Source organism: Leuciscus leuciscus (genome assembly GCF_965113295.1).
Source record: "Leuciscus leuciscus genome assembly, chromosome: 11".
Lineage (NCBI taxonomy): Eukaryota > Metazoa > Chordata > Actinopteri > Cypriniformes > Leuciscidae > Leuciscus > Leuciscus leuciscus.
This window is the reverse complement of record NC_138735.1, coordinates 14,062,036-14,080,746: the sequence shown is the minus strand read 5'-3', so window position 1 is coordinate 14,080,746 and position 18,711 is coordinate 14,062,036. Positions and strand designations below refer to the sequence as shown.

Genomic DNA, 18,711 nt, shown 5'->3' with positions numbered 1-18,711 from the left:
AGTCAGCTGCCTAGGTTTTCGGATGCAGCCCAGGAGTGTCTAAGGGCGTTTTTCCACTGGGTTCGTTTGCTGCGGTCCGAACCCGAGTGCGCTAGTTCCCGGCGCCCCCCGCAGCGTTGGTCTGGTTTCACACTCAATTAGTTGTATCGAACCCAGGTGCGTTTGCAGTGATCTTACGTCATCGCAAACGCACACGGAAAATGCATGGATAATACAACTCGACTGAGCATAGCTGTAATTTGTCTGTTTTTTTGGTGCTATTATGCACAACATAGTGAGAGACATCACCTCTTCAGTGTCCCACAACGTTCCCCTGCCACTCATGGTTGTCGTGTGTGAGGAAACAATGATATCGACAGTGATACGCATGCGCGGGATACTATACTTCCTGAACAAGCGCGCACCCGAGTCCGTGTTGCTTGCACATTAAAGCGAACCGCGCCACGGTTCGGGAGCAACCGAGCTCAGACCACCTCCTCCAGGTAGTCTCGGGTTCGGTACTCTAGTGCGCACCCGGGTCCGATGACAGCGTTCACATTAGCGATTTTTCATGCGAACCGTGCCCCGGTCCGCACTAAACTGCCAGTGTGAAAGCGCCCTAATTCTGCTCCTGGAGGGCCACTGTCCTGCAGAGTTTAGCTTTAACTCCAATTAAACACCTGAACCAGCTAATCAAGCTCTAACTAGGCATATTGAAAACTTCCAGGCAGGTGTGTTGTGGCAAGTTGGAGGTAAATTCTGCAGGACACTGGCCCTCCAAGACAGAATTTGGACACCTCTGTTATACTCCTTTCATTATAAATTATACAAAAGCATTTCAGCTTTTGGCAATGTCAATTAGTTTGAACCTCAGCCTGTTAAATATCAGAGACTGCTAATGATCCTTAATGAGGGAATGAGGTCGATCAAAGTAATTATCTCACACTCTCTACCTCATTAACTGAATTTAACTTTACTTCTGTCTCTGATTAAAAGGCCTGATTAGATAGCAGAAGTTTGCATATGATGCGAGTGTGTGTAATGAGTGTGTATCTAGTATAAACTTTGTGTAGGGGCCATATATATATATAGATTTTTATTTCTTCCATGTATTTTTATTGTTATCAAAGTTTTATTTGTTTTTTATGTGCTCCTCCCTTAATGAGGGCAAAATATAAATGTGCAATTCAAAATCTGCAAAACATAAAACAAAGCCAAAAAACTAAGTAAACTAATCAAAAATAAAATAAAAGTTAGCATTAGTCGAATTTAATAATATGCTGGTCCTTCGTAAGGGAATTATAATATTTTGGGGTCCTTGGAATCTGTACTATGCCCTACCTCAGACACTGTGCAGCACACAGTTTGTCAGGATCAGGAATGTTTTTTTGTAGAGATTCAAAATTTTGTCTAATTATGAGGCTCTTCATGCTGAGAACGACAGGATGCATCAGTTCAAACACAGCATCAGTTCATCTTTCATTTCCATGTTAATCAAACTTGTAAATCAGAGACTATTTCAGCACAGAACAAGAGAGAGAATCAGAGATGGGTGCAGAGATGCCCATTACTGTCATAACTCAATAGCTTTGGTTTTTGCTGGAGCAAACAAACGCAAACCTTCCAAAGGTTGTTTTTGTCTAATAAGGGATGGACATGTTTTAACACCTGATTCACTACTAAATTATGCAAATTAGGTAACATGTAAGCACCCAATAAATAAGCACTGATCACAACTGGATGAATCAATTGATGAATTACTGCTGTTATATTATGTTTACCACTAGATTTCGATGGGCAGTAATAGCACAACATTAACTGCATCAGGAAAAAATAGCTGATGTTTGTGAATCATGCGCATCCTATAATGTACCTAATTTGCATAAAAGGGGCATGTCTGTGTAGGAAAAAATATAATTTACTTGCATACAGAGTGTAGTTCCTGGTTAAACTGAATTGTGGCTCTTCTGAATAAGAAACAAAGTGTTGCGCTGAAATACAGAGTACAACCGTTGAATGAATTTACTTCTGAATATTTTACCACAGAAAATACAGGCCTTATAAATGTCTCTGTCCTCTTTCAATACCCATCAGGAGCACTCAAAAGAAAAGAGCATTTCAACATTCTAAAAACGACTCTCATCCAGCTCATTTAACTACTCCTATTTGTTCCACATAAAAGCCACACAAAAATCCTTGATTTCCAAAAAAATTAAGGGAATTGGAAGCAGTTTACATAAATAGGGGTCTTTCAGCAACTCTATCACAGCTCAGCTCTGTCAAACACAGATAACTGAGCCCAGACCTTACACAATCTACACTGTCTCTTGTTGTATTTTTGTCTGCATCCAAAGATGGAAAGAATGAAAAAAAAGGAAGATATTCAGGACAGAGTTCAGATGGTTTGTATTTATATGTCTAGCTGAATAGAAAACCAGAAAAATAGTCATTACCCACAATTATGTTACAAAATAGCTAAGTAAAGTACAATGTTCAGTATAGTTGGTTATCAGGAAATAAACAGACAAAATAACCCAATTACAAAACGGAGGTGTCTTGTATCATCCTGAAGGAGTTTATTTTGCAATAATGACTAACTGTACATTATCCCAGTTGCTTGATTGATTATTGGACTGAATTAATTTTATGTGAGAATGAGACTATGCAGTGATGAAACTATAGTGCAATGACTAGCCAAAAAATATATAATAATTGCCACAATTGCCCAGAATCAAGTATTACAGAGAGACGTGTAATAAGTAAATGTTCACTGGATAACTAGACATTTGAGTATGGGGTAGATTATGCAACAAGGTTACTTATTTGGTGTGATTAACCTCTGCTAATGCTTCTTTATGGAGAAAGAAAGTCACATGTTACCAGGGTTCTTATTATAATACACTTATAATGCAGGAAAAGCTCACACCATATAGAATTTAAAGGCTTTACGATTCATAAACAATACCGCCATTAAATTTTGTCAGGTAAATATTGTCAAACCCCAGAAACCCCATTTTAAGTTGAACAAAATGTTAATTCTTCATGTGATGGCGAATAATGTACATTTCACTAACTTGACTGAAAAATTACGAACTGTAATTGCTGCCTTAATTTATGCAGTAATTACATGCAGGGGTTTTTAAAATATAAGTACAAATGTATAGGTACAGGTGACCTAAAGATGGCGTCTGGCCGAGAGAAACAGGCAGGTGGAGAGTCTGCTGTCTCTCTGGTGAAAACTAAACCTGAGATGTATACGACCACTGATGGTAACATCGTTGTGGAAGATGAATTATTGAACTTTCTTGTTGTTAAAATGAGGACAATGGCGCAAGATGAGCTTGTGCTATTAACTACAAGTCATTTTCCGTCGGAATGGATTGCGAGTTCAAAGAAAGTTCTGTATGATCTCTGCCCTGGGTCTACACAGCGTAATATTCAGCACAGAGGAGAACAAAAAGACGCAAACAATGTTAAAAGTTGTCTGGCGCTACTAAATGAGCTTGGTGACAAAATTCCTCGCTTTGTGTCACATCGCCTGGATGAACTGCCGCCTGTGACTTTTAACAGCATTGATGTCTCATGTTTACTTGCTAAAATTGAGAAACTGAGTACAGATATGACTGCTTTGAAGCAGGGAATGAATATACAGGCAAGTGCTTCTGCTGAACTGTGTGCCGCGTCAGAGGATCTACACTGGCGGTTGACCGCGGTGGAGCAGTGCGGTCCGGGTAAGGCTGCAATTTCACTGGCACCGCAGGTCTATAATGATGCGGTGACAGAAGAGGAGGGCACGGGGAGCGCGCCTGATGCACCGGCACAGTGGCTGTCCAGCGGGGTTAGGGCTATGTGTAGCGCGCGCACAGCGGAAAGTACGGCGGAGGGGGATGCTAACACATCGACTGCAGTAGCTATGTGGAGCACCGTAGCTAAACGCCACAGACCACACTCGGCTGCTACCTTGGGGAGACCTAAACCCCGACTGAATAGGCCACTGCAACGGGAAAAGAGAAGTGGCATTGTTGGAACCGGCCCCGGGAGTAGCATTCGAACTGTGAGGACGAAAATGGTGAGTGTCTTTGCCACGAGGTTTGCGCCTGAACTAGAGGCAGACACGCTCTCACTTTACCTGCGAAACAAACTTGGACGCGAAGTTACTTGCTCAAAGATAGCCTCAACACAGAGTAGATATAGTTCGTTCAAAGTTGTTGCAGAGTGTGATGATGTTAAAGACTTGTATGACCCGGCTTTGTGGCCAGAGGGCGCATTTGTGCGACGTTACTATGAAGTGCGTAAACCCAAGGCAACAGCGGCTTTTGGGGACGCAGAGTCGAATGTGCCACTGATGTAAATATCTATGAGGGTCGTATCATATAACACTCGGGGCCTGCGGCTAGGACAAAATGCAGCGGATAAAGCCCGGCGATTGGTTGTTGATCAACTGTTTGAGAACACTGATATTCTATGTATATCCATATTTGGTCAGCATTTAATTCAGTTTTGTGAAGACAATAAGCTAAACTTGTCAAGTAAGGTTTTCTTGCCAAGTGATAGCTATACATATGTCAGTGAAGCCTGGAATACAACTTCATGGCTTGATCACTGCATAAGTACTGCAGATGCTCAGGAGGGTATAGTGGACTTAGAGATCTTGTATGGGATGGCAACTGCGGATCATATGCCTGTCTCTGTTACACTAAATGTGGAGAGTCTACCCGCTTTAACCCCTCATGATACCCACATTAGTGATGGGAAAGTGGGGTGGGTAAAGCTCACAGAGTGTGATTTACAGCACTATTATTATCTGACAGAGAGGAACCTTGGGAATATCCCTATTCCATACAATGCTTTAATGTGTGGAAATATTAATTGTGATAATCTGAATCATAGAGAGGATGTGTGTAAGATGTATGATCTAGTTGTGTTTGAATTAAAAGACTCAAGTACACCATTTTGTAAAAAGTTTTAAACAACAAAATGCCCGATCTGGATGGAATGAGCATGTAAGGAAACATCACCAGCAGGCTAAAGTGGCCTTTATAAATTGGGTTGCTGCGGGTAAACCAAGGACCGGACCTGTACTTGAGCATAAAAAACAGATGGATAAGCAATTTAAATGTGCTGTACGGTACATAAAAAGGACGGAGCATAATCTGAGGGCTGACTCCTTAGTGCGAAAACTGTTGCAAAATAATGTGCAAGACTTTTGGAAATAAATTCAGGTTATGAATGCTGCCTAAGTTCCTCTGCCCTTTAGTGTTGAGGGAGTTACAGGGCCTGATAATGTTGTGGAGCTGTGGAGAAAGCATTACAGTGATTTATTCAATTGTGTAGAAAGTAAAAACTTCAGTATTGGTGATGTCTCCCCCGACAATGTGAGTGTCACTATTGAAGGAGGTAACTAAAGCCATTAGGAAACTATCAATGGGTAAATCTTGTGGCTTGGATCAAATCACAGCGGAGCACTTAAAATTTGCCAGTCATAGAGTTGTGGTATTGCTTGCTTTATGTTTTACTGCAATGTTAACGCATGGTATATTGCCCAGCTCTATGCTGTCTGTTGTACTTGCACCTGTAGTGAAGGATAAAACAGGGAAAATCTCCAGTATTGACAATTACAGGCCAATTGCATTGGCTTGTGTTATATCAAAGGTTTTTGAAATAGTACTCCTGGATAGATTTCAGAAATATGTTGTCACCACTGATGAGCAGTTTCGTTTTAAAAGTCAACATGGAACTGATATGTGCATCTATGCCATGAAAGAGGCTGTGAGGAAGTACAGAGGGCAGAACTCCACTGTGTTTCTTGGATGCCTCTAAAGCGTTTGACCGCATCAACCATGGCAAATTGTTTGAAAAACTGCAACAGCGAGGGGTTCCTCCCTACCTAATCCGGATTCTAGGTTTTTGGTACACACATCAAACAATGCAGGTTAGATGGGGTAGTGTGATATCAGGACCTTTTTCTGTGACTAATGGGGTGAGGCAGGGTGGGATCCTGTCACCCATGCTTTTTAACCTTTATATGGATGATCTCTCCCGAACATTGAAATACTATAAGACCGGCTGCATGATAGGGGAAAGACTATTAAACCATCTACTTTATGCTGATGACCTGGTCATTATGTCACCCTGCTCTGCAGGCCTCCAGCAATTGCTTGATGTGTGTACTGAATATGGTGAACGATATGACATCAAGTTTAACCCGAAAAAGACTGTTGTGTTGATTGTGAGGACTAGAGAGCAGCGTAAGGCTGTATTTCCCATGTTTCACTTGTCAGGAGGGGATCTGGCAGTTGTGGAAAAAGTGAAGTACCTCGGTCACATTATAAGGAGTGACCTCTCTGATAATGATGACATCCAGAGGCAGTACTGTAAATTGTATGCACAAGCTAATATGCTGGCACGGAAATTTGGAATGTGTACAGAAAATGTAAAAATAGTCTTGTTTAAAGCCTACTGCACACCACTCTACACTGCCCACCTGTGGTGTTGCTACACAAAAGCTGTATTTCAGAAGTTACAAGTAGCATACAATGATGCTCTTAGGATTTTTTTGAAAGTCCCTCGCTGGACCAGTGCCAGCCAGTTGTTTGTGCAGAATGATGTGACCACACTAAATGCTGTAATAAGAAATGTTGTTTATAAATTTATGATGAGACTCATGGACTCGCAAAATGAAATTATAATTGTTTTTACATGGCCTGACCAGAGCAGTACTAGTTACAGCTCGCTGCTTTGGAGGCACTGGAGAAATTGTTTATATGGAATAATATGGAATATATGGAATAATATGGATTATAGTAATCCTTTGTTTTTATTTGTCTGTCTGTCTCTTTTACATGTTCTCCTATGGACCTCTTGTTGAATCTGAAATAATGAATATATATCTATAAAAATGTTTGTACACAATAAGTGCATTTCAAATGGTTTAAATAATATAAATGTTATTAAATAGAAGTTAAAGACACTTAATATAAAGCCGGACCATAAATGTTGTTTGTGTCCTATTAGGACCTAATGTGTCATTTTATCTTCACATTCTGCTTGAGTAGCCAATGCACATTAAACACATATTATACACATATACATAAAAGTAGCCCATCCCAGCCGTGCCTCACTGAAAATGTGCTTACAGTTAAAAAGTGTGGAAGTACTCGGGGCACCAAATGGGGAGAACTTAATAAACGGGATAGTGAAGCACAAATTATCCATGTGGTATTTTTAAAAGAAATATAAAAAAAGAATCTGTGATATTTCTACTTTTGTATGTGTCCACTTACAATCAAATCAAAACATTGTGCTTTTGTAAAATAAAGAAAATAAACAGGGTGTGCGTTCTGCCTCTCCGTCGCGGTGAACTTTTTTTTCTTGAGCACGTCTATAAACTGAAACATAACTCAGCGAATCCTTCTCACACATTTATGAGCCATACACCTTTATACACATTTAAGTGTGTACTTTTAAATGATCGGATTCAAACTGAAAACAAATATTCTCTGTTTAAGTAATTTGTATAAAACCAACAGGATGTCCAGTATCTCAAACGCTTGCTAATTATTTTTTAATTCGACACGCCCTCTCGCGCAAAAGAGATTCACATGCAAATCTCCACATGGAACGCGAACGCCCTCGTTACCTCAAACACAAAACACCAAAACACTTCACAAGTCTCTGCTTTTCGTCGAGTTTGGAAGACACGTCTGAGCTTACATTGGATTTACATCAGAAGAAGAAGAACGCGATTTGAAGACAAGAAAGATGTAAGGTAAGAAATTCTTACTTATTAGTTTATGGTATTGTTGCATAAACTTCACATTGCAGTTGAACTGTTGCTAGATATATGGTGAATATTATACTATTTAGACCCGTGTTTACTGTTAAATACTGTTTGTGGATATCTGCTCAAACAGATATGTATAACCATAATGTTGAATATTTTGGAGCGCGATCGCGTTTGAATGTAGGCTATCATATTTTGGAGCGCGCTGTGGGTTTGAGTATCATATTTTGGAGCGCGATTGCGTTTGAAAGGAAAAATGCACCAAACAATAGGCTTTATGTTTTTACTATTATCTCATTTCATATCATCATAACGAATGGAAACATTTGAAGTAACATATGATAATCAATATATTTTTCTCTAGCGTAGTTGTTCTTGAAATCTTTTGGAAGATTTAATTTATTGTTATTATTATTTTATGCAGCACTGCGTAGCCTATGCCTACAAGGCCTATATTCATGTTCATTATATATTGTTGGAAACGTGTGTGTGTGTGTGTATTCTGTGAATTTTAAAAAGAAATTTTAACCAGAAAAATCTAAAATCTATTCCCAAAATCGTGCAGCCCTATAGTTTCTCTTGATATCAGTATGTTCACAGTTTTTTTCTTTTTTTCTTTCTTTCAGGGACCAGATGCAACTGAGTCCTGCTGACTTCAACATTCACATGAGTCTCTGTACATGAACATGGTAAAGTGAAAATCAAACACCTTGGAAATGAAAGGTATGTTTTTAGGAATGGCACAAAGGTCTCTGTCTTTGGATCATTGTTTTCAATGTGCTCTTTTGTCATTTGTATTTTTGGATTGTGTTGTGTTGTAAATAAATCCAAACAATCTAAAAGCCATTCTTTTTTAAATCTCCTCATTCTTTGTGCAAGGTTGCTCTGAATGACAGGGCCTGATCGCTCCTAATAGGGCAGTTAGGGGAGTTTCTTTGTCTTTCTCAGGTGTAAAAGCTTACATATTCATGAGATGATCACGCCCCTTCGCATATGGCTTTGTCACACAAAACACGTCTTAGAAATTTTAAATCAATATATTGTCTTATCTGAATGAGCAGTCAGGGTGATTTTCACATAGTTTTGGAGCAAATATTCTAGGCTATGTCATACAATTTTCAAAAGTCTTGTGAAGAAATAATCAGTATGGGTTTCATGGCCTTATTTCAGTGAGAATTTTTTTTTGTATTTTCACAAACCACGCATAAATGTCATTATCTCAAAACTACAAACTTTTACATACATGCTGCTGATATATTATTGTAGCAGAGTTTGTGCTAAATACAGTGTAATTAGACTTTAGCCATGAAAATGTCACTAGTAACAGAAAAAAACACAAATGTCAGAGCATGTCAGACCACCTCCAGGGCCCAGAAAACAGCTCAGACCTCAGAGGGTTAATATAGCCAACATTGGAACAGCTAACATCTTAGCCAGCAGCCATATCACCCTGTAGCCCAAGACTGGTTGCCCACTGAAGCTAAGCAGGGCTGAGCCTGGTTAGTACCTGGATGGGAGACCTCCTGAGAAAAACCAGGTTGCTGCTGGAAGAGGTGTTAGTGAGGCCAGCAGGGGGTGCTCACCCTGTGGTCTGTGTGGGTCCTAACGCCCCAGTGTAGTGACGGGGACACTATACTGTCAGAGAGCACCGTCTTTCGGATGAGACGTAAAACCGAGGTCCTGACTCTCTGTGGTCATTAAAAATCCCATGGCATTTCTCGTAAAGAGTAGGGGTGTAACCCCGGTGTCCTGGCCACATTCCACCCATTGGCCCTTACCAATCATGTCCTCCTAATAATCCCCTTACATTGAATTGGCTCTATCACTCTCTCCACCTATAGCTGGTGTGTGGTGAGCGCACTGGCGCCGTTGTACTGTGGCTGCCGTCGCATCATCCAAGTGGATGCTGCACACTGGTGGTGGTTGAGGAGAGATCCCCTGATATGATTGTAAAGCGCTTTGGGTGTACAGTAGTACATATGAAAGCGCTATATAAATGCCTCATTCATTCATTCATCTTAGTTGATGACTTTATTTTTGACAAAAATAGTATTTTATATATATAGAAATTGCTAAACAAAAGCTTATTTGATGTGGCAGTATATTCTACAGTAAAAACTGTACCCACATCTAGTCAACAAAATGTTGTCTTTCATATTTCGCCTGACTGTAACGTTGTTTTTATGAAATATTAGGGCATATAAATGTTAATTTGCAGTTTAATACGTTGCTTATACAAATAGCCTACATTTTATTTCAACATATTTCAGTCGATTTTTACTCATCTCAGTATAGCAATACAGTTTGCTAAAACATCATCATTTATTCACACACGCGATTTAAATTTAAACTGTCTTTTTGCGAGCTGTGGTAAACAGCGGGCATCTCTGCCGTTCATTCATTCACAAAACAGAAACGCGATTCACGTGAGAAGGAAAAAAAACTTACTACAGTTTTCCTCAGCTCAGTCGGATCCTTGCTCCTCGATATACCCGCACTTCTGAGGGACATTTTCCATTATTATTATTCCTCACAGCGCTGCGAGACGGTGTAAACAAGTAATGATCTGAATAAACTAGGGCTGTACCCGAATAATCGAATATTCGAATATTCGTTCTGTGGGTTGGTATTCGATTTGAAAATTTGACATTCGAATATTCTTTTTTTTTTTCTTTGCACACCTGGGATCCCCCGCGAAACAGTTCTCATTCGCGCTTGAATAAGGCCGGCGACACACTGGCTGCGTGGCGTGAGCGTCTGCGTGGCGTGTCCGTTTTTCTTTCGGCTCCCATGTTAACAGGTTGGAGTTTGCACACTGCCTGCGTGAGACACGCGGCTCAAGCCTTGTTTAAACTCGACGCAGCCGCAAGAGCGCGAGTCACCGCAGACCGCGCGCGCACCTCTCCAGACGGACGAGGCATTTATACTTGACGCGCGCGCCGTTGTGTTATTCTTTGAAACAACAGGGGGCGACTCGGAGTAATTTACAGCAGTGCGCGGCTCGAGGCGCGGCTCGAGCCATGCGGAAAACGCGTGCATTCTAGAAATAGAACCGACGTCTATGTTCCAGCAACGGGAGTGTTCTCTGGCTAGAGCGCAGAACAGCGGCGTACGTTTGTATGGACCGAAGTTCATGCCTGAGCTTGTGTTTTGGATTAAGCTGCGTTGCTTTGACATTGTGGAAAATAGAATAGGCTAATAGAAACAAAATGTATTAGCCTTTTTACCCGTTATTATCAATCTAAATTAATCTCGTTTTTAATTTAACTTAATTTCGTTTTTCTTTATTTAAATTTCGTTTTTCTTTATTTAAATTTCGTTTTTTCTTTAAATTTCGTTTTTCTTTATTTAAATTTCGTTTTTTCTTTAAATTTCGTTTTTCTTTATTTAAATTACGTTTTACTTTATTTAAAATTCGTTTTTCTTTATTTAAATTTTGTCGTTTTTCTTTATTTAAATTTCGTTTTTAAATTTCGTTTTTCTTTATTTAAATTTCGTTTTTCTTTATTTAAATCTACCCTTTACTGTGTCAGTAATTTGTTAGTCAGAAAAATATTAGATTACCTTAAAAGTATTGCTTAATGTAACAGACCTGTGTGTGTGCCTTTTATATCACTAGTATAGTGTCCGTTCTCGGAGCATATAAGCCCTGCCCGCGCCGCTTCCCGCTCGCTGTAGTTTACTAAAAGTTTATTATTCTGAATGTGTTGCGTGTCACGTCTCGCGTGTCCATCCGCGTGTTGCACCAAATGAGACACTGCACTCCCTTGTGAAGTCGATTGGATGAACGGTTCTCGAAATAATCAAAATGCAAACGGACATACAGACACATCGAGATTCCTGCCTTTATTAGAGAGAAGAATATTTTCAGCACCCTCTCTCCGAAGCTTCGAATATTCGATGTTCATTACTACCGAAGCTTCGAAGCTCAAAAAATGGTATTCGGACCAGCCCTAGAATAAACCTGTGTTTTCTCGAGCTGATATGGGGGCGTTCACAGGTTTGCGTGGATTGCCTCATTCATTTGCGTTTGAATAGCGCGCGCTCTCCGTAGGCGGAGTCACATTACATTTTAATGAGCTGACTGGAATCGACTGGAATCGCTCTCTTTTAATACAGATTTCACAAGATGAGAATATTTTTTTTTTATATAAATTACTTCATTTAAAAGAAGAGAATTCAAGCTTCATGCCTGTGTGTCTGTATGCCTGTTTGACTGAGTATTCGCTGAGTTATTGTTCATTTTCGGACACGTTTCAGAATGGACTTCACTGGCAGAGAGAAGGCAGAACTCGCTTTGTGTTTATTTTTCTTTATTTGGCAAAAAGCACAACACTTTGTTTTTATTGTGAGTATACACAAAAATAATACACATTTAACAGAATCGATTGATGTATGAAACTCCTATGGAAAATCAAAGTCAACAGAGTATTTATGAGTTTCTTTTACACTGATAAAAAAAAAGCGAGCTGGTATCGCCGGCGATACAGCCGACCTCAGGGGGTTTTAAATTCAAGGGGTTTCCACAATGTGTTGGATTCAGTTAACTTTTAAATAACATGGATGCTTTGTATCAAAGCATATACAGTATATTATATACTGATAAAATGTTTATATTTAGTTTATATTAATATTTAAGTGAATGTTCACTCTAGTGATATTCATATTTACACTTTGTACTCCTCTGCTATGTTTTCATGAATAATACTTTTTTCCTCAAATCTTATCCCATTTATCTTTCCTGGCAGATGGAATGAATATTTATGAGATGGGGCAATATCAATTAAAAGTTTGTTGCATATGTGGAATACATTATCCCTCTACTTGGCCCACTTATTAACCTCATTAAAGGGATGGTTCGGAGTAAAATCAACTTAGGGTCCTTTGCACCATGACCTCGAGCCAAACACCCCCCCAGAAGCCTTTTTTCCCTTGGTCGAACATTATTAAAGTTAGAGCTTATTTAGAGATATCAGCCGAATGGCTTAGTGCAGGCGCTAATGGATCCAAGGTTGTATCTCGTAAATTACCCCACTAATAATGCCCAGAATGGTACCAAACTTCTACAGTAGCACAAATAGGTTCTGTACTCATAAAACGGAGCATTGGAAAGTTTGTAAGTACATCAAGAGTTTATTTACTTTATTTTACTTACCTGATGGCTCATCCTACCGCTAACCCGGACGTCGATGTCACTTCAGTGATTTGGGAAAAGCACGTAAAAGTCCTGGCAAGCGAAGCATAAGGATGTAGTGTAACAACGCCCAGTTCCAGGAATGCACTAATGTTTTGTTGGTAGTACCAGTTTGCAACAATTATTAGTTAACACGAAGTTGTCAACACTTCGGAAAAAAGGCTTGAGGTCATGGTGCAAAGGACCCTAGGTTGATTTTACTACGAACCATCCCTTTAAGAGACACATCTGATTGCATTCAGCAAAATTCAAGAATGCCAAAGGATTCAGAAGCCATGCTCACAGACACTCAGTCACTTAGTAAAACATTCTCTGTAGATTCAACTGCTCTGCAATGCTAACAGAAAGAAACTATATGTTGCACTACACAGCCCAGAAAGACTCAAGCTCTGTTCCAAAACCAGTGAGTTCCCTCGTTCTCACTGTCCTTAAATGACCTTCTAGTGTCATAGGGCTGGAGCCTAGCCCAGTTAGTGAGTTGCCTACTAAGACAAAAAAAATGTTTGCCATAGCTCCACTCCTGATATGAAGGCTGCTTCAAACATTAGGGAGCACATTTTAGATGCCTCCTTTTGGCCACAATCTAAAGTAGCATTGCATGGATCACCTGTGGATAAGTCACTCTTAGCATGGACTTTAATCTGTACAGAGCAAGTATGGACTTGCTACTGCCAATAGATACATAGAAATGCTGCTGTGAGCATGTAAGATATGCTGCTGCTGCATAAATACACACTTATAAAATCTAATAGCAGATCTAGGCACGTGGAGCTGGGGCAGGTGGAGGGTTTCAACACGCCACAGGACTACCTTAGGCAAGGCAAGGCAAGGCAATTTTATTTATATAGCACGTTTCAGCAGTGGTGCAATTCAAGGTGCTTTACAAGGTGTAGAACATAAAATATAAAAGCAACATTTTAAAAACAGATTAAATACAAAAATAAAATAATAACATTTACAATACAGTAAAATTAATGAATGAATTAAAAATAAGCAACATTTTATAAGTCTTCAACCTTGATTTAAAAGAACTGAGAGTTGTTGCAAACTTACAGTTATCAGGAAGTTTATTCCAGATATGTGGCGCATAAAAACTGAACGCTGCTTCCCCCTTTTTAGTTCTGATTCTGGGGACAGCAAGCAGACCTGTCCCAGATGATCTGAGAGGTCTAGATGGTTCGTAGCTTACAAGCAAGTCCGAAATATAACTAGGTCCTGAGCCATTTAGTGATTTGTAAACCAGCAGGAGTACTTTAAAATCAATTATTTGCGACACATGAAGCCTTATCCTCTCAAATAGGATACAAATACAAAGAAAAACACAAAAGGAAGCAATAGTTTCAGGAGAGGATAAGGCCAAAATAATAAACAAAAAACAATGTAACTGAAATAATTTACCTCTAACTAAACTAACAAAGGAAAGAAAAGAAAAATAACAGAGTTGTACCCTAACTCCCTTACTAACCCCAAAACAGGAGAAAACAGGTTTAAACAAAGGGCATCCACCTCCCTACAGCTTCCAAGTTCCAAATAAAACCAATAAACCCAAAACCCAAATAAACAAACATTAAGGTAGCTGCTAAAGAGAGTGTTAATAGTAGCAGCTATTAATCAAGCAACATAACCTCAAAAGATAAAGAATATAACTCTCTTTAACTAACATAACAAAAAGTAAGTGTTTGGAAAAATATCACAATGAACCAACAACAAGAATACTACAATACCAAAATAAAGTAATCAGCAGCTCAATAACCACCAATTGTAACAACAGGCTGGGCAGGAGAAAGACAACGCTCTGGAGAAAGCTCTTGGGGGAACGTTTTCTCGCCGTCTGGTAGCTGGAGCTCTGCTTTTATGCTGGCTCACTCTTAATTGATAAGCAGTTACAGCTGGGAGCGATCAACTACCACACATTTATGAGCAGTTTAGTCATCAATATGAGCTCTTGATAAAGCATCTGCCACTACATTGTCCACTCCTTTTATATACCTTATATCAAGAATAAACTCTTGCAGAATAAGAGACCATCTCATTAATCTCTGGTTTGAGTTTGCCATACGAGACAGGAAGACGAGAGGATTGTGGTCAGTGTATACGATAATAGGGCCCATACTACCGTTACATAAATAGACCTCAGAATTTTGCAATGCCAACATCAAGGCGAGAGCTTCCTTTCCGATGGTGCTGTAGTTTCTTTGGCATGTGGTGAATTTCTTCGAAAAGTAGCACACTGGATGTTCAATTCCCGCCTTGTCTTCTTGCAGCAACACTGCCCCGGCTCCAACCCCACTAGCATCCACCTGTAGCTTAAAAGGCAAATCAAAATTTGGAGCAGACAACACAGGAGCATGACATAACAGATCTTTAGCAGAATCAAATGCAGCTTCACACTCAGCATTCCACACAAATTTCCGTTCCGCTTTAAGGAGATCAGTTAGGGGTGTAACAACAGTAGCAAAGTTCCTACAAAAACCACGGTAGTACCCTGTCATCCCCAGAAAACGGCGTAACTCCCGCTTATTACTTGGCCGTGGGAAGTCCAAAATAGCCTCTTTCTTAGCCTGCACAGGCCGCACCTGGCCCTGGCCAACTAATTTGCCAAGGTAAGTTACTCTTGCCTTAGCAAACTCACACTTAGTTAAGTTTAAGGTCAGATGGGCTTCCAACAATCGTTTAAACACCAACTCAAGAGTTTGTACATGTTCTTCCCACATTGCAGAGTAGATAACTATGTCGTCTAAGTAGACTTCACATTTGGGCACACCTGACAGTACCTTCATCATAAACCTCTGGAATGTTGCTGGTGCATTTCGCATGCCAAAAGCCATAGATGTATACTGCAGAAAACAATCGGGGGTCACAAACGCCGAGACTTCTGAGGCACGGGGTGTCAGAGGAACTTGCCAGTATCCTTTTAATAAATCCAGCTTAGTAACAAAGCTAGCTGATCCCACCCGATCAACACAATCCTCAATCCGAGGAAGAGGAAAGGAATCAGCCTTAGTTACAGAGTTCACCTTTCTAAAATCAGTGCAAAATCGCCACGAACCATCAGGTTTAGGTACAAGCAAGCACGGTGAACTCCACGGACTTTGACTTGGCACTGCAAAGCCGTGAGTCAACAAATATTCTACCTCGGTTTTCATAACCTGACGTTTGTTGGGATTTGCACGATATGGATGCTGTTTGATAGGGTGGGATCAGCTAGCTTTGTTACTAAGCCAGTGTAAGGATCTCAAAACCGGAGTAATGTGATCCATTCTCCTGGTCCCTGTGAGGACCCGAGCAGCAGCATTTTGAACCAGCTGTAACTGTCATATAGATTTTTCCGGGAGGCCTGTGAAAACACTATTACAATAGTCCAGTCTACTAAAGATAAAAGCACGGACAAGTTTTTCCAAATCCTGTTCGCGCATAAAACCTTTAACCCTTGCTATATTTTTAAGGTGGTAATAGGCAGACTTTGTTACAGCCTTAACATGATTGTTAAAATTCAGGTCTGGATCCATAATTACGCCAAGATTTCTGGCTTTGTCAGTTGTTTTTAGCATTGTTGTTGTTTGGAGATGAGTGCTGACTTTTAGGCGTTCGTCTTTTGCTCCAAAAACAATCACCTCAGTTTTATCCTCATTTAATTAAAAAAAATTCTGGCACATCCAATAATTAATTTCTTCAATGCACCTAGCCAGTTCCTGTATTGGCCTGTAATCTCCGTGTGACAAAGTTATGTAGACTTGCGTATCGTCCGCATAACTGTGATAGCTAATATTGTTGCTTTCCATCATTTTAGCTAGAGGAAGCATGTAAATATTGAACAGCAGTGGTCCCAGGATGGAGCCTTGGGGAACTCCACACGTCATGCTTAAATGCTCAGATGTAAAACTACCTATGGACACATAGTAGTTTCTATTTTTTAAGTAGGATTCAAACCACTTTAAAACTGAACCAGAAAGGCCTATCCAGTTTTCCAATCGGTTTAAAAGTATGTCGTGGTCGACCGTATCAAACGCGGCACTGAGATCTACCAATACTAGTACTGTAGTTTTGCCATTGTCTGTGTTTAGGTGGATGTCATTGAAAACCTTAACAAGAGCCGTCTCAGTGCTGTAATGTGGTCGGAAACCTGACTGGAAGACATTACCTTACAGCAATCTGTAAACCAGACTATTTAAATGTTGAGCAAGCATTCTCATTGGCTGCAGGATCCACAGAGGCTAATCAGCTTGTGCAATGCAGTAGTGATGTGATTGCTTGCAGATTGCATTTAAAAGATATATCAGCCTGTGCCCTCTTGAGTTTTACTAAACTAAATATTTTAATGTTATAGATAGATAGATAGATTGTGTTCGTTTATAAACTGCAGTGACATCCTTTGATTATCTTACTAGATTAGCGGACAAGACAAACATCAGCTTCTGTTTGACTGTTCTTCGGCTTTAATCTGGGAAAGAAACATTTATCCAATAGCCAAGAGTTGGACTTGATCACATTTTGAGCCAATGCTGTGAGCCCAGACGCATCAAGTGGATCACGTGTCTGTTCCTGCTGAGCTGAGCTTTAGCACAACCAAACTACTCTACAGCAATATGACTGTCACAGCAGAACCAAAGCCAGGCCGACAGGACTTGGGCCAACACCGCCATCGAGTGTACTGAGGGACTGAAACGAAGACAGCCAGACACTGGTGCCAATGTAAAGAGAGTGGGGACAGAGCGGGATGACAGGAAAATGCCAAAACTATTGGCACAATGGGTCGCCTCACAAACAGCTTGCGGGTAACAAAAGTTATTTTTCGCATATTATATTGCTTTAACGGGAAAAAACACAAAATTTTGTCAAGATTTTTTGTCAACTCGTAAACACAGTCGGTTATGTCTTAAATAAGCATAAAACGCATGTGACAGTGTGACAGACAGTATAATGAAAACAGTAATGGATCCATCCACTAGCTCTAAAAGTGACAGCAGACTGTCTGTGTCTGTCATTAATGTTGTAGTCAAAACAACTAAAGATTGCTTTAATGGTAAGGAATCAGAATTAATAGCCTATGTATTTCATTTCATCAGGACTAAAAGACTCAGTGTTATTTTACATTTGATTACTTTATTCAGTTTCTGAAGTATTTCTGAATACTAGTGTTAGACCTACCCAAAAACTTTTCTCTTTATTTCTCTTTATTTGTATCTGTAATATTTTTATACATTTTTGCTACTTTTTTCAATTTAATTCAAAGATTGAAATCAAGCTTATTTGTTTTGTCTAAACTCTTAACAACAAAATTACACCATTGTAAAAACGCAATGAGTGAGCAAACATTTAGGTGACATAAATGTAATAAAAAAATTGTCAAAAAAATGCCCATTGGGCATTTAGCTCATTGGAAAAGGATGGAAAATGCCCTTCATTTTGTTTGCACTAATAAATGCTGCTGTCTGCCAGCTGCAATCACCAATAAAAAGCAAATATTCTTGAAATATCATAATTTTGAGGCTATATCGGCAAGTATTCTTGGGGGTGTACGAAAGGGTTTGAATGTGCAGTCATGCACAACAGACCAATGGCCAAGGTCAGGATTTTCAATAAATAATACTTAAAATGTATGTTTATTTTTCACCAAACCCTATCATTTAGCACCAAACACTTGAAATATATGGCATGTTTCATGTGGGATAATTTTTTTTATACTTTTGTGCCTTTTTTAACTTGATGCTGGTCGCACTGCCATTTCGGACAAGCGCGAGCAGGACTTTGGGCA

General features: G+C 39.7%; 1 protein-coding gene across 2 annotated transcripts in view; it reads right to left on the bottom strand.

Annotated features, from left to right (window-relative positions):
• Positions 1-18,711, bottom strand: part of myripb (myosin VIIA and Rab interacting protein b) — a 269,944-nt gene that overhangs the window by 201,309 nt on the left and 49,924 nt on the right. The gene's annotated exons all lie outside the window — the stretch shown is intronic.